Consider the following 18,021-nt stretch of genomic DNA (forward strand, 5'->3'; position numbering starts at 1 on the left):
CCAGTCTGGTATTCCTCTGCATCTTGTATAGTTATTGAGTAGACAAGTACAAAGTGCCATTCAATCCAGATGGCAGAATTTAGAAGAGATTGAAATAAACATGCAAATAGAAGAGTAGTAGAAATGTTCCTAAATGACAGGCAAGCTTCCCCATCACACAGAACTGTAATAACATTAATATTTTATGTAATTCTTATCCTTTGACTAGAAAGAGTTATTGAGCTCACATTTTTCTGCTGATTTGCCTCCTTTGCAGGAACTTTGTATCTCCTGCTGCAACGGAAATGCCACTAAAGGAAACAATCCATTTTGCTCAGGTGAAAATGATCGCACAAGCAAAGCAGAGATTTATATAGATCTAGAATAATAAGTATTAGGGTTTACTTTGCCTCTGAGGTCAGGCTTGGAAAAAAACAATCAGCTATAACAAATACTTTAAAGATAAAGTTACCAGTCTTGAATGGGTAGCACTTTCAGTTCCTCAGTCAAGATACATAAGACAAATAGAATACACATGTAAGAAAACACAAAAATCTGCTCTACCCAGTCAATAATTATTAACCACACAAAACACAATGGGAAATCATGCTTTCTGTTCTCTCCAAAGTCATCTTAAGCCTACATAATTAAGGTTATGTTTCTCTGAGTTATTATTTCTCTTGAATACAGAGGAACAATAACTTGTATAAATCTACTGACCTCAGCAGACGTACAGCAGGGATATACTTGACTCATGCTACATAGGGGAATTCCCAAGAGGACTGTGAATTTCCTTTTCTCACCTCCTTCCCCCAGCTCCACCCACAAATGCAAGTAGGGCAGATTACGGGCATTCCTCTGCTGAAGTATCGTTATTGCTCCTCAAAAAGGAACAATAAAAGTTAGAAGAGGTGAAACAGATGCACTGTGTCTTCCAACACATCATCTCACAATTCCCTCAGAATAAGGAATGTCCTGCCTTAAGAGCACACTTGAACTAAGTCAAACGACAAGGTACAGGATCTTCTGCACCTGGAGCACATCCAATTGGAGCACAGAAAACTATCATTACAAGTACACACACTGCTTTAACTCCGAGGAGACATGTTTTAAACATCTGTGCCTTTGTTTCTGTAGATACTTATGCAGCATATAAGAGTAACTCTTTCCTAAAATCAAGAAAAAGCACTTGCCACAACTAGCTTTCAGAAAGTCAAATATCTGATGGTTGCTCCCCCTACACACCAACTTTCCTTGCATATTCTCTTTTTCCAGATTGATTCGTGTTCTCAGCACCACCTTAACTCAAGTATCAGATTGAGGTGGTGATTACTGTAGAACAACTACAGAAAATAGAAAAGCCTTGTAATTCACTTAGCAATTAGCAAAGCTTGCAGAAGTGTGTTCCTGCAATTACCACTGCACAATAAATATCCTCTTTTCTGCTCAGACAACTTATTCTTTTGTCAAGTGTCACTATTCTTAAGGACTCCAGTTATTTAATGCATACCCCAGTTATGCTAGAGCAGATCTCCATCCATCTTTGGTCTTCTTTGTTCACTGAGGTCTTCAAAGACTCAAGATGGAACCCTGGCTGTGACCAAGCATTAGGTCCCAGCTTAGCAAAGCACCTCGCTGAGTGTGCAGGTCCACATCAATTCAAACTTAGGCAGATACTTGAATGCCTTGCTGAACAGAGATGGCAGCTGAAAGACAACATATGCTTCAGTGCACTTTTAGAATGAGGTCTTAGAAGCAGGTACACGTAGGCAAGCCTGTTCGGGTCAGTTTATCATGTTTTCCCAGCTGGAACTAGCCACAGCTAACGCACTGCTTCCATTTTTTTCTGGGATCTAATACACTGCACTAGTTAAAGCTGTAGGTCACAAAAGTGTAATCTAAGGATCATGACACAGTCATTAAACAATCACCCAACCAGCGGAAAAATTAGTTGGATAAATATCATTATCTCTAAGTTACAGACAAAACACAGAGAGTTTACATAACAAAGCCATAGAGAAAGAGAAGGCTCTTTTCTTATTTCCCAGTTTTTCTGTCTTTTGTTTTGAAATTTTTCTGTCTTCATCTTTCTCCAACTGCAATCCAGCAATTTTCTTCTTTCAGAAGCAAAGCTGACTCCATGTCATCCCTGAAACTTAGTTGAAGCTCTTCTATACAAAAATCAGGAAAAGAAATACAAAAACAACCTTTCTTTTTTTCAAGATATGTTGTAAAAGCTACCAGAATGCTGCAGTGATAATGACAAGCAAAGACAATGACTTAACAAGAATTTGGACATGGAACTAAACTGCATACTGAGGCTTCACTTATCTGCACCCCAATTAGTACAGAATGGAGACAAGTATCACAGGGGTCCACAACAAAGACCAGGAAAAGACTGACAAGTAACTGAAGGAAAAGAACTGAGGGAGTCAACTGATAGAGCAAGGAGAGGTTACAGAAAAAACAAGAGAGAGAGGTTAGCCCATTGCCCTGGAGTAATGGCTAGCCTTTAGCACATGGCCTCTGCTCTTGTCAGTATTTCTTCTTGGACAGGTTATCTCAGGAATTTATGCTTTCCAATAATTACCTTTCAGAGAGCTCTCACTTATCTTGCAAGAGGAATCCACCAGTAACCTGACCTGCATTGCTCATGCAATCATCATCCACCCCCTCTAACCTTTCATCCCATCTCTCAAAGCAAAAGTGAACCCAGGACAAAAAGCAAGCAGTTCTTCCCAGACCTCCAGTGCTGCATCAGAAAGGGCTGGTGAAGCTGATGAAAATAAGACTTCTAATGCTTAATGCTACACAAACATTGATGAGCTTGTGGGCAAAAGCAGTAAAATACTACCAGCAGGTAAAATACCACCTGCATAACGTTATATTATCCAGAACTGAGGGATGAATACTGGTCTTGCACCATCATAAGAAGCATTTTCACCTGAGAGCAAATTTTACTGTTTTATTGCAGCAGACCTCAGAGCCAGTCAGAATTAGTTTTACTGAATTTTGGGACTTCCAGGGCCCTATATTTAAACTCTCTTTCTGTTACCCTCCCAATCTACCTTTCTTCCACTTATGAATTGCTTTTCTTCTTGAAACATTGGTGCCAAAGGGAAACTTTTGGCATTTGCTCCAGAGCCATTTCAGATGGGCTTGTCCATCTCTGTTAAAGTATACACTAATACACTCCGTGTAATTATACTCAAATTCATGCTCTGATCAAGGCCCTTCTAGGCTGGCTTTTTGCATAAGACTCCATTACATCCTGTATAAGCTGATGGGCACCAACTTATTCCCAGTACTGTGGCTGGGATAGGAAGAAGGATTCTTATTTTCCATTGTGGATATAACGAGACATCTCTTTGGCCAGTCAGTAACCATGCGAAAAATACTTCAACATAAAGTTCTGAGAAACTGTCAGTTATGTAACATCCTACATGGACCCTGTTATCAGTCCAGAAATGTATGGTCAGGGCACACACAGCATCAGATCTCTGTTGTGGCATGGATGAGCCTTACATAGGCTTGCAGACACTTCAATCATACACCCAGGGGAATCCCTCTTTCTTTCTTCCTACACTGGCTACACAATTAACTTTGGCCTGGGAGAACATCCATGCCTTATTCTGTCTGCATTATTTTAAAGGAGTCACATATAGCATTCAGACCTGTGAGAACTTTGGACCAATGTACATGCTGTCCCTGGCATTCCCATGCTCCCATCTGAACAAGAAACAGTTTGATGTGGGGAGAGCATAAGTGCGGAGGGCAAGAGAAAGCTTCTCTTCCCTCATTAGATTTCAGTAGGTGCCTAGGCCCAGCAATGCTGCACTACAGTTTGGATTTATGTTCCCCAATTAACACAAGTCACAGCATAAAGTTTTCTCTTTCTGTTTTGAAGGGGGAAGAAGAGGAGAAAAACCACATTCCAAGCATTTGGCATAACATACTTCCCTAGCTATCCTCTGGGAACAAAAAGGGAGGGAAAAAAAAGGCTTGTCACCACACAATTTAAAGTAACCCGTCTTTGCTGGCTCCACTCTGTCTCAGGGGTAGATCCAAGTCTTAACCCCCACCCATTAGGGCTACAAGCCCAAAGTACTTGACATTCATCAGGAGAAGCAAAACAGCTCCAAGGCAATGGAAGGGGGAAGGGAAGAGTGCCTCCATGGGCAGGAGCTGGGAAGAAAAGAAAATGGAAGGATGTGCAAAAAGGTCACAACACAAGGAGGGCACAGAAGTCTTCTCCTTCTGAGGACCATCATATATAGATAAATCATCTTGGTGTAACTGCCACTGAGGACAAAGCAGACAAAATGTCTCCTCTGTCCTCAACCAGAGGTTGTCCATTGTAGTTAAGTTAGGAACCACTAGTATTTGACAGCGACATTGCTGGCTTTATCACATGCACAACAGAATGACTATTTCCTGTCTCTCCAAACGTACACTTTCCCCACTTCTCTCCAAAAAGAACTACAACCCATATGCACTGAAGAGTAAAAAATCTCATCGTTTGGTTAGAGGTATGAGAGAAAAGCCATTCAGATAGTCTTTCTTTGGAGTTTCTGTGTAACATACACTAAACAGCTACACACTGCATCTTTTTCAGCATAAAGAGAAAGACTAGGACATAGCACCATGTCACTAAGTGAAATATGGGACATTTTTGCCGAAGTCAGTAAATAATTTAATGTATTACATAGATTATAATCTATGTAATATAATCAACAATGCTCAACTTGAATTCCTTAAGCCATCACACATGGGTTCTGAAGGAAACTGTAGGCTTAATCAGAACCTCTCTTTGCTCAACAAACAAGAAGGCTTAGCTAATATTTCAAAGCACTAGAGATTGTTCTTCACTCTTTGATGTAGTCAAAGAGAGGCAGGAAGATGGAGAGATGGGAAGCAACGCTTTTAACCAGCAATCAGGAAGAAAACACAATTGCAGAGTTCTACAACCTAATCATGGTGTGATGATCTGACACTGCACCAAGGCATCTGCTCACAGGTTACCATCAATACGTAACAATGATGACATATCGTGAAAGCCAGGAAGCACAGCGTCAGGTCACCACACCCTGCTGATTATGTTGCTTCCTCTTGGTCCATTCAAGAATCAAACTTTTCAGGTTTGACTATCACGGATCTATAGTGTTGCCTATACACAGACAGATTGTATATAAAAAATTAATATATATATATTAATATTATATTATATTATTAATATATAATTGCATATAAAAATTAATCACTGCTACACTGATTCTTGTTTTTAAGGCTGCCATGAATGACTTAACATTTTACTCTGATAGAGCCGTAGGAATTTATGTTTGGCTTTTGAATGCAAAGAATAACTGGGGTTTATTTGACATTTTACGTGTTTACATACAATCTCTTCCAGGTCAATCTTGCTGCAGGGGTAATGAAAAGCTGAGGCATCTCTTCTCTTGTTTTTCATGTGACTTTTTGACACAAAGTAGTTCAATTATAAGAAAATTATACACTTATATTAATAACTTCATATCTCACTCTCTTACACTCCTAGCAAAGCAAAAGACTGAAGGAAGGAGGGAAAGTACAAGCACAGAGCATGCTAAAGTTAAATGAAATTTCAGTATGAAGCCAGCTGATAAACAGCTGGCATTTATGTCTTCAGTCAGCATCATTTTAGATGAAATTCTGTCCGTTCCTACTAAGCAGCTCCTACTTCCTCCATACGTTTGTCCATCAGCTGGTGAGGTTTCTCAGTTTTGCCTGGTGCATCCAAAAGTGGAAAAACAGCTGGAAACTGCTGCAGCATCTGGCAAGCATCTGTGGCAAAAATTCCTAGAGGATTCAAGGTGATAGCATGTATAGTTATAATTTACTATAGGCTGACCTGTTTTTGAGATTGCTTTTAAATACAGAAACTGACACTTTTCAGAATCTTTATGCTGCATGCTTTTATCACAGAATCATAGAATGGTTTGGCTTGAAAAGACCTTAAGATCATCTAGCTCCAAAGTTCCAACCCTCCTGCCATGGGCAGGGACACCTCTCACTAGACCATGTCATCCAAGGCTCTGGGCAACCTGGCCTTGAACACTGCCAGAGATGGAGCATTTACCACTTCTTTGGTTTATTTGATTCTCTGTTTTCTGTTAATTCTACCTACAGAAAAGAGAAAATCTTGATAAAATACTGGAGAACACATGGTTCTGCAGAAGGAAAAGGACCACATTCTAGCAATATCCACTTCTTTGAGAGTTGTTAGTGTTCAAAAAATAGCAGTAAAAATATTGTATGTTGTTTCTGCAGCTATTTGTTCCTTCAGGGTTGTATGGTCTGTAGTCACTTGAGAAACATGTTTATGATATGCCAATGAAGAACCAAACTGGCTACTGTGGTAGAATCTTTCCATGTGATTACAACTGTCAATACATTTGAGTAAAGCAACAACACAAAAAAAATGGAAGCAGAAAAAATAGAACTTCACCTTCTAAAACATTTAATATTGCAGGTAAATGACAACAAATTAGGTTTTAAACTCACTCTGGATACAAGGTCTGAACCTGAACTTCAGAAACATCATTTCCCCATGCAATTGTACACTTGGCTGCTATTAAAGCTTGCATAGACTGAGCTCTCCATCCTTATTTCTCCTATTATTTTATACCTACTTTGCTGAGGTAAAGAGACTGTACAAGATAGAAGAACGGGGCTGCACCTTTGCTGCTGGTTTTTTGCCTGTGTACTGAGGGATTTGTTCAAAGACTGCTAGGTTGTAAAGACAGGTGTCAATCCAAATCAGTCCAATGGGGAAACTGTTAATCATGGCTCCCACTGAACAAAACAGCAATACCACTGGGAATGACAAATTTGAATTAGGAAGGAATGATGGCAAGGAAAGACTGAAAAGGGAGCAATAAATGGAACAGCACACAGCAGGGACTTGTGTGTCTTTGAACAACAAAGAACTGGAAATTACAAACTGAAAGATGGAGACCAGTCTCCAGCAAATCCAGAAAATAATGTGCAAGATATTTGGCACACAGAGGCCTACAAAAATCTGGGCACAAATTTGGAGTATTCTAAAAAAACCCTTAAAGTCTATAGTAAAAAAGACCAGTACTCTCAAGTACTACAATCTGCCCCAGAAAGAGAAAAAAGGGCATCACTAATGTCCTAGGGCATGCACAATTCCAAGGCATTAATGGGATGTATGTGCTTAGAAGGTTCTAGGCAGTAATTCATATCCCATGCTACAGAGAAAGGCAAAGGAGGAGACAAAGAATACAGTTGACAAGCATCTCTAGAGCTGTGGACTCCTCTCATCCATCCTTCTTTTCATATCACAGTGTATGCAAGGGGTGATCAGGCCTCAAAACCATATATAAAGGCCCATTCCAAATACTGCAGCTGAAACATCTTGGTAGAGGGATGGATGAAAAGTCAGGTCAGACACAACTCCACGTCTCCCCGGATTTGGGAGCTTTAAAATGTAGCATTTGACTGAAATTTTATCAATAGGTTCCATATTAAACTTGAGATTCAGGCACATCTCCTGTTTTAACTGGACAAACAGACAGGAAGGGGACGAAGCTGAAGTTCAAGAAGCTTAACCGAAGACTTCCAGTAAATAAGTATTTTTTACCGTGATATTCCCATTTTTTCCCCTGTATTCCAGCTACCACCTGCACCTGGTACTTAGAATATTTCCAAATCAAACCACTCAAAGTATCATGAGTTGGGTCCTGATCCTGAACTGGTAGATTTTTTTAGATGTAGATATTTCTACAGCAAGCAGAACCAGAAATTTCAGCTATAAAACTGAAATTTTTGATCAGTTCTAGGAGCTGGTGCTACTAAGAAAGTAACATATTTTGAAAGCATTAACAAAAATCACTGTCAAATGCCTAGAGAATAAACACAGAATGATACTAGAGTGTTAGTCCCTAACATTTCTTGGCAAAAGTTGCCAATCTGAGTTCAGTGAAACCTCTTCCTCCACCAGCCAGGTCTCCATTAATTAAACAAGCTCTAAATACAGCCTGATTTTCTCTTGTGCAGAAAATGCTTTTCTGGAAGACGGCTGACTCAGTTCCTGCATACTTCAGAGTACTTTTGACTTCCATCAGTGCAAAAGGAGAATCAGGACACTTTGTACTATTCTTCCTATAGCTCTTTAATAACAGAAGACATTTTAGAGGGACTGGCAAGACTTTAAAAAGAGACTATTGAATGAAACAGTTTAAACTACTGAAATAAAAGTAATTAATCAATCCAAAGATAATTCTCATCATTTTGCCCATTTGTTAACTGTTTTGCCTTGCTAGGTTTGACTATGCAACTTACATTTTGTAATCTCTTGCAGTCCCTGGAACTTGATTTTTGTCTTGAATAAACCAGAAAAATAAACCATGGGCAGAGACTGAAGCAGTGCCCTTCCTGTCCCCACATTTATTCAAGCCAGCATGCCCCAAAACTGGCTGATGAAGTGGAAGTGTCAGGACGCAGCAGAAGTCACATTCCACTACACCTTCCAATGACTTCCGTGTAGCTGTAGAGCCAAGACTGGAAATAAAAATGGCTGCCCTTTTTTCAACAAAAGTGGGCCCTCAATTCAGAACACAAATATGTCTTCGATTTGCCTTCTCCCTTTCCTAAAATCTCTCAGGGAGACGGTCTGAAAATATGAGTCACTCCTCACTGTAAAACCTAAAATTTTGTCGATTCTACCACACTGAAAATCCACTGAATACCACAGGGCTAAGCAAGGATGGACTTTGTCCTACCTTTCTGCTACAGATAGCATTTTACTGTCACTAAGGGAATAAAATAATCATAAGAGCATAATGATAGCATGTGTTTTGCTAGCTGCTGTTTTTCATGTGGGGCAATCACTGGCAATTCTCAGAATTAATCTCTCTCCTTCCCCAACCATGCAGTTGATTACCACTCTCATTCCCAGTTTAAAACCCTTGATCAGCGCAAAGCACATAAAGGAGTCTCTGACCCCAGCTAAGGGAACAACAAGAGATGACATTTGGTTCTTTGAGAGAGCAGTAGATAAAAAGGAAAAATGACAGCTGGAGTCAGGAGGAGCTAGTTAGTGGATTGCAGGCCCAGGAGGGTGCAGGGTGGGGGCCCACGAAAGAGAAACAATAAGAGACTGCAGCCAGACTGCTCCCTCTCCTTCCCTAGGTCTCCTTTGAGTCAGTAAGAATGAACTGCAGCAGATGTCAGGACCCGTGGGGATCATGCCTTGGGCTTTCTTATTCCTTCAAAAAGAGGTAACCTAGAAAATAGAAGATGTATTGGAGAGAAAAAAGAAAAAGGAACCAATATCTGTTCTTTGACAAGTGGGAATGAATACAAAGGTGAGCGCCAACTTGTAATGACCTGTGGTATGTAAATACGCTTAAGCCAGGGGAAGGAATTTTTCTGTGTCTGGTCCAACAGGGGCAGTCATTTATAGGATTTGACTGGGATTAACCTATGGTTTCCACTTCAGGATACAAAGGAGAAATACAATAAGCACAAGCCAAGCAGCAGGTGTAAAGAGCATCCTTGTGCATCTCCAACACATGCAACATGGCCAGAGCTGACTTGCAAACACACCTGGCTAGTGCGTGCTGGCTAGTTCTGGGAACATCCACAGAAAGCAATCACATGTATACACACACATGGACATGTGTGTGCTCACACGTGGTATGCTTCTCAGCATGCTTCACCAAACACATGGGATTTCATCCATTTCTAAAACATCAGATCTCATTCAGCATTACTCGGGAAAAACAACCAACAAATTTTAGTCAAAGGCATTTTAGGTGAGATTCACTGCCACTGGTGTAATTCCCTTGAAGTCATTGGAATTACACCAGGGAGAAAGAGGTCGGCTGTTTAATATTTGCAGCTTGCCAAATTGTGCATCTGTGTTGGTTCTTTTGTTTTGGAGACACGATACTACAAATTATCATTATGAAAGAGATTAATTTTTGTTTTAGAAAGATCACATTCTAAGGGCACAAGAAGAAGTCCACTTCCATTCCGCAAGTCCCTTTTCCTCCATCCCACACACTCACAGATGGACACTACACTTGTTCAGATTTGTGAATTTGCAAAGGTGTACACAGGCTTTGACAAATTTAAAGGCTTTACACTAGAAGTCATTCCCTGTGACAGAACAGCCTAGCAATGAACCTTCCTATCTTTCCAAGATTCCTGTAGGACATTTTACAAGAGATATTCAAGAGAAAACTGTGTGTTTTGTGTTTGTGCATCTGGAGCAAGAGGAAGCTCTGGGACTGCAGAAGAGGAGTTCTGACCTCTGAACACACTTTTGTCTACTTCTGTAGCGGGAAAGTTGCACTTGAGGCATGTTCATTGCTAGCAGAAGGGTTTTAATCCAAATTCTCCCAAAACCTGGAAGGCCTCCTTTAAAACAATAGGTTTTAAAAATGCAATGGTTTGGAGGTTTCCCATTTCATCATTCTGGTAAACCCCACATTCAAAGTGGAGGAAGTTGTGTGAAGTCCTAAAAACTAAAAAACCACCCCACTACTGTTCTCTTTTGATGGGCTAGTCAGGAACCATCTCTCCAGACCACTTGTTTGACTCAAAGGCAAAAAGTAGTTTACAGTGAAATAAACAGCAACTCATCAAGATGAACTTATTTGCTTACATAGCCTTACTGGCTAAAATACAGCACCAGCCCTGGATATTGTTTATCTTGGAGGTGGCAACAACAGAAAGCGAGCAACTGATTACACAGCTTCTCCACCGACTATGAACCAACTTTTATCTCCTGTGGACAACAACGGAGATTTATCTGGGTTCTACAGCCTTAATATATCTCAAGCAACCAGTAATATACCCAGCACCTTCCCTAGTGAAAACAAGCAAAGCCCCAGCACCAGAAACACTTTACAGCACTCAACAGCAGTCTCCCACACCTGCACCTGGAGGGCAAAGACAAATGCTGTTTTAGAAAATCGTGTGAGCACTCATTGTCAGGGACTGTGTTAGTACATGTTTATGCAGTGCCTTGTGCAGCAGGGCCCAAATGCAGAGTGGAGCCCCTGGGCACAGGGTAGGTTTCTTCTTCTTCCTGAATTTTGGAAAAATCAAGCAAGATGATATACAAGACTCAACTAATGAGGTTTGGGGAAGAATTATTTATCTGATTTCTCTGTAAATACCAATAGCTCATTACTTGGGTTTCATGTCATTTTCATCTGAAAGGCAAACCTGTTATGAGAATGAACTCAGCCAAAACCAAAAAACAGGGCACCAGTGTAACTGGAAAATGAGACCAACAGTCAGAGAAAGGAAGTGTTTGGCATTCACCACGGGAAGGAAGAATGTTTAAAATAAAAAAGGAAAGGGAAGGAAGAACACTAATTAAAGACACAGTGTGGATGCAGGGGAACACACAGAGATCCCCCCCACCCCACCCCTGCCATCCGTATGACAGTGCTGCTTTGTGGAACAGAACAATAGGTACATTATACTAACCTATAATTATCCGAAGAAGAATGATAGCAAAGTCAAGGCATTACATGAACATTGGAATATTGGATACAATCCCATAAGAAGAAAGGGAGTGGAGGTGGAGCTTTAAAAAGAGATTGAAACCTTCCCAGCACAGAACATCAAAGAGGAAATTTCATGTTCTTCTCACATTTATTTGGGTTTTTCTTTTATTTGATGTGATGATTTAAACACAATTCCCTTTTTCATGCATTTCTTGGCTTCTTTATGCTGCAATAGGTTCCAGCACTGTTACATCCTCCTTCAACAGCATGGTGGATTTGGCACAAGCAGGAGCTCTGCCCAGTGCATGACTGCACCATGTGTACAAGCAGTGGGAGACGAGAAAGGTGGATGGAGATGTACTCCAAAATGTACTCCAGCTCTGGACAAATAAAAGCAAGGGGCTGGTGATTCAGTGAATGTATAATCAAGTGTTACCAAGACACAGGGCACACAGGCACTCAATACCTGCACTCTCGTTCCAATCAGATAGCAAGTACTGAAATACAGGAAACAGTGAGGCACACCTCTACACCTGTTTAACACACACATTTGTAGTGTTATGCAATGTTAGGGAAATACTGAAAGAAAGACATGGAATTGTGGGGTTTTGCTTCTGCTCTTTGTTTTAAGAGATGGCATGTTGCGTTAGACACTCTGCCCTTGTCCCAGAGTAACAGAAAAAGACTGGAGTAGCCTATCAATTCTGAAAAATCTTGGTTTTTTTGTTTTTTTTAATGTATAGAAAGTGGGTAACTATGACAACTTGGTGTAAGCAGCTATCACGTGTTCCACAGGTTGGACCATGTAGGAGCATGCAAAAAAGCAGACTAGGATAAGCACCTCTTCTTTTGCTCTTTCTAGGTGGACTCTGCTCCTCCCTACAAACACAACAGATTGAGACCTGTTCCCTCCAGAACACTGCACCTAGCTCCTAACAAAACAAAGATCAGCCCTTGTGGGACATTGCCATGTCACTTGTGTGCAGCCTGAGTTTTCCTAGTAAAGTTTCCCTGCCTTCCCTGCCAGGTCAGACACCCATCTTCAGAGGTACTGAGCTGGTTGTAGCTATGAAATGCCAAAATGAAAAGTTATTAAAGGTATTTATGGCCCAGTAGTGAACAGACTCTGTTGCAGCCTAGCACTCAGAGTGCTGTTCCCTAATGGGATTCAGACCTCATCTAGTGTTCAAAGTTGGAAAGGGAATTCCGAAGCCTCTGCTTTACACAAAGCAGGATACCTCTGGTAGCGTTTAACCTCTGTGGGAGAGTTGTTGAGTTTGTGTAGGCCCAGAAACAGCTGATGCAGGCTGGGGTGAGTGCTGAACTTAGCAAGAAATGTGTGGCACTGCTGAGTGCAAGAATGATCAGCAATATCTCACCTTCGTGAGAGAAGGGATCCAGATTCCATTGGAGCTCAAAAGGCAAAGGGAACTGGAAGAGACTGTCTTGCATGGAGGCAAAAGTTCAGTTTGCCCTAGTCAAGGGAGGAGCTCCCAGGCTGGAAACAACTTAGGACAGGACCAATGGCTCTGAAGAAGTGAGGTTCTGCCCATCAGATGTGTGAACATCAGCACTCTGCAATCCTAAGCCAGCCTGCTGCAAGGGGATGTGAGAGCAGGGCTTTGCCTGAACCCAGCAGACAGTCTGAAAGCACACCAAAAACCTGCAGTATCTTAATGTGAGGAAAAGAATGTAGAGGTACACATCCTCTCTGTACATATCCCCACTTGCAGCCCTGCCTGCAGCCAAAAAGTCAAATCCCATGTTCAAGAAAATAGGAGACTTATTAAGCATTCACTCACTCACTTTGCTAATGGGTCCCTAGTCCCCTCTCATTTTTGGCTGCCCCAAACCAGCAGGGAGGGGAATGGAAAGGATATGACACATTCCTGCGCTCCATCATCCCTTCTCACACTGAGCAGACAAAAAAGGAGGAACATCTGCAAGAGAGATAAGCAGCTGTCTGGCTCCATACAGCAGCATGGGGCCCTCTCTGTTCTTGCTAACAGGTATTAATACAGACAGTGACCAAGAAGTGCTCTCAGTTGCACCAGGTTAAAACAAAAAACAGAAAAAAAGACTGAAAAAATGGTTCCTGATGTGGTGCTCCTGAAGCTGTGAGCAGAATCTGGCACACAGGCAATTATAGAAGTAAGTTACAGGAGGCAAGAATTATCCAAGAGAGCCAAAAAGCCAAAACAATAAGGCATGAATACAGCTTACTTACAGAGAATGCTGGATAGGGCAGTGCTGACCTTTTTTTTGTTTAACTCTAGAACAGATAACCTCAATAATAACAACCATTTTTATTTGGACACTCCGCAATGGAAAACTTACCCTTCCCATTCACACTTCTCTCACTACAGACACCCAGCTGATCTCATAACACTCCTCCCTCTGCCACATCCACACATATACGACTATCCTCCCTGTGCAGTGCAGCAACTCATATTTCATCTGTACCACAGGCTTCATGAGTTTGTAACTCTGCCCACCGGGTGTTGTCAAAAAGCTGGAAAGGATACTGGAATGAAATCTATGCAGCTCTGTGGCCTTCTGAGTGATTACAACTATGACACTTAAACCCGTTAATCTGCTAAGGATTTTCTGGCAAAGTTGGTGGTTACTATGGTATTTGGGAGGGGGCAGAAGCTTGAAAAGTTATCTTCCTTGGGGAGGAGCAGAAGGAAGGAGACAAAAATGTAACAAAGCAAATTCCTCAGCAGTCCAATACTCTGCAAACTTCTCAAACTTGCCATAACAAGGGTTACATTCCAAAGATCCAAAACCAGCTTCCCAGGACAAAAATAAATTTATGTGTTCCTGCCAGGTGGATACACAGGACTGCCTTTTGATGAATGTCTTCTGATTTCCTAGAAGAAGTAGTAGTTTCCTTTCCTCTTTCCCCTATTCTGGCTTTGGCCAAAGCAATGTCTGGTACGTTAATTCTCATGCTTTCCATTTTTTCAGCAGAAATCACTCTGTCCCTATATCCTTTTGTGACTTAACTCAGACGAGAACCAGGGAGGAAGCCAACCCAGAAGTACCACAGGCTTTCTCATGTGGAAAACCTTGAGGAATGAAAGTGCTGACCAACTGCTCACCATTCCTACCAAACTGGGGGCCCAGGCAGGCCTGTCTGAGAAGCACAGTAAGGCATTGGAAGTCCAGCAGAGCCCAGGCAGGCTCCTCATGCAGGATGCTCCACACTTTCCATGCCATCACCTCTTGCAAGAACTTTCATATGTTTGCTTCTCACCCACCGTTCTTGCACACACTCAGTAAGTGCTGTTAAGGGCTGTTAGATTAACATCTTTTTGGGGAAAAAAATACTAAAATAGTTTTTTCCTGAGGCCATCTTGGGAGATATTTAAAAAAAGGGGTAACAAACTGTTCTGAGACCAAATTATGACTTGAGTTGATGTTCTTCTAGGAATCAGAACATTAAACAAAAGGTAGTAGAAGGTAGAGTCAAAGAATAGCCAGATATAAAAGTACACCAAATACTATGGTATTTGACATCCCCTCCACTCACACATTCGTATTGCTGGAAGATGGCAACATCTCCAAGACAAAAGAGATGCAGATACAAAACCAGAGCTCCCTCAAGGTATGCAGAGAGCAGGACATTTGGGCAAAGTAACACAATTCCATGCTTACAATATTGTGGCCCATCTACTTGACCAAGGGAAGGTAAAAGTGCATTTGTTATATGATGGGTAGATAAAAGGAGAGAAGAGGAATCTTCCATGAGGAAGCAAGTTTACAGTGTTGGTCTCTTCTCCCAACTAACAAGTAATAGGAAAGTGGAAATGACCTCAAGTTGAGCCAGGAGAGGTTGAGATTGGATATTAGGAGGAATTTCTTCACTGAAGAGGTGAATTTAAAGAATTGTCAAACACTGGAACAAGATGCCCAGGGAATTGGTTGAGTAACCATCCCTGGAGGTATTTAAAAGGTGCGTAGACATCGTGCTTTGGGATACAGTTTAGTGGTGGACTTAGCAATGTTAGGTTTACAGTGGACTCATTCTTAGAGGTCTTTTCCAACCTAAATGATTCTATGACTCTATGACAGTCAATATTACATTCAAAAGCAGTGTTTGACCTGCGACTATATTAAAATAGTAAATGATACATGAGTTGAGACATGTAAATGAGCACAAGTGTTGGAAATACACAGAAGCAAACTGAGGAATCAATCTTCTTGTAAAACCTAGACCTCAGATTTTGTTCTAAACCTAGCAGGTTCTATGGGACCTAATGATGTCTTTTTCTTTGTCCTCTTTGATACAAACAGATTTAAACAAAATTATTGCATGTGTGACCTTTTAGTGGGGAAAACCAAGAGTAACCACAAAGATGTCTGCTTAGCAGCGTGACAAGAAAGCAAGTGAAAAGCAGGTAGGCTCCTTCTCCAGAACTCTGTGAACTTTCATTAGTGTTATGATAGTCCCCATTCAAAATAAAATGACACACCAACTCTTCATATGCTTCAGCATCATCAGCAATTTTTTCCTGCTGTCACTGTGGCTTATTCTTCCCTTTCTGGAGGGTCTGGAGATAAGACAGAGATAGGGCAATATACCAAAAGGAAGCAAATTTCGCTACTAAAAACCTTTCAAACAATATCCTGCTCTTGTTCTCCCAGCTGAGAGGCTGCTAGATCAATTGCTTTGTACCATCTCCTCTATCATGCAGGTGCTACCCGATATAATCTACGTAAGGGTAGAGTCTCAGTGAAAGTCAATGCCCTGCTACTTACCTAGGGACAAATTTGCAATCAGCAAACATCACCGAGGACAAGGTGGCACTTCCTTCCCTGCAAGCATTGTCCCTCTGAACACACACTGCCTTAGCCCTGTTTCCCATCACTAAAGGCTGTAGGCCAGAATATGCAGCACAACGTCAGCATTACAAAGCTGATATCCCTATTTCTTAAGGGAAGTCTGCAAGAGGCCTGAGAAACTTGCACACTTCTAACGATGTGTAAATGCTGCAAGCTTTCTTGGTCAGCACAGGCACCTGGTTACAATCTACAAACACTGCCTATCTCTATAAACCTCCCTTCCTGAGGGCTTTACTGCATTAAACCCCACAGGAGCCCCTTGAGGGAGTTATCTGCACTTTTGCTGATAGAGGAACTAAAGGCACAGGGAGGACATGAGCCGTCTCCAAGCACAGGACCTGCTACATTAGCTTTAACACCTGCACTATTTTAATCAACCAAGCATTCTTTATCTCCTTCCCTGACTGCTACATGACCACTCTATGCCATAGTTCCATAATCAGTTTAAGTCAGCAATAGCTAGCACTGACCTCAAAATAAATGTCCTCTACCCTTCTCTTGCCAGTGTTCCCACTGCTTTTCCCATTATGCCAGCACAAGCTCTTGCATAATTACTAAATGCAAAGCAATGATGTAAAAAGAAATTACATGTTTTAAGTGCAATTGATTCTCTGGCCTGGACTACTTCATGGCTGATACAAGAAAAAGTAGTGTTGGGTTTGGGACATATAGTCAGGGACAGCTGGAGGATGGACTGCAGCACTGGCTTAAACCAATTATGAACCTACACCACCAGTCAGCAAGTCTTACACATCCTTCAAATTACTGATCCAGTAATTTTTTTTTTTTCACATTTCAAAAAAGATGGGAGCAAGAAGGCTGTAAGAGTTGTCTCTGTTATTTCAGCGTACCTGAAGGATCTTCACACTCACCCTCAGAAGTCATGGATTTGTTATTTCAGTCCCATTTTACTCTGTTAGCACCTTCAAAGTTTCTGCCATCCATGTTGCAAATGAAGTGTGATCATACAGAGCCACTGAAGTGGACAAGACAGTTTTCCCAGGAACAGACTAGTCAATATTACTGTGCCTGCCACCTTGGGCTTTCCATGAGGCTGCAAAGTTCAACTTAGGTGCTATTCTTCTTGCAGTACACTTGCTCCTCTCATACTGTGCTGTCAACCATATATCATTCTATCCACTCTGTCCAGTTTCTCTGCTTGGTATGCAAGTCATTAACATACTTGCAAGTGCAAAGATAATAAAAAGCATGGCTAGACCTCTCATTAAGAAATTACACAAATCCAAATGTGGTTCCCTGTTCATCTAGATGATATTGTGAAGATGCACCAATAGAAAAGCCTCCAAAGAATGAAGAGGTAGTTTTTAGTGAGACTGCACAGAAATTCTTTCAAATGGATAGTCTATGTGCTACTCATAAGCCTCCCTGTCAACAGGAAGCACAGTTACTCTTGTGCATTTGTCAACATAACATATCCATGATAAAGTGTCTCTCTTTCAAAAGAGCCTGTTCATAAGAAGCAGCCATAACCCCTGTGGTATTATTCACGCTGGATGTACCATAACAGAATATGGTGGAGCTTTACTTTGCTTAGAAGCAGAAATGCATCTACTTTGTCTTTTTACCCACTCTCTCCTCCATTGCATACTACAGAAACCCATTATACTAAATCACAGTGGTGATTCAGAAAGAAACCTTTATGAACAGT

At 41.3% G+C, this 18,021-nt stretch overlaps 1 protein-coding gene across 7 annotated transcripts in view; it reads right to left on the reverse strand.

Moving 5' to 3' along the window:
• DPF3 (double PHD fingers 3) overlaps nucleotides 1-18,021 on the reverse strand; it is a 164,028-nt gene that overhangs the window by 104,405 nt on the left and 41,602 nt on the right. The window lies entirely within an intron of this gene.

This window comes from Melopsittacus undulatus, chromosome 4, assembly GCF_012275295.1.
Source record: "Melopsittacus undulatus isolate bMelUnd1 chromosome 4, bMelUnd1.mat.Z, whole genome shotgun sequence".
NCBI classification, from domain to species: domain Eukaryota; kingdom Metazoa; phylum Chordata; class Aves; order Psittaciformes; family Psittaculidae; genus Melopsittacus; species Melopsittacus undulatus.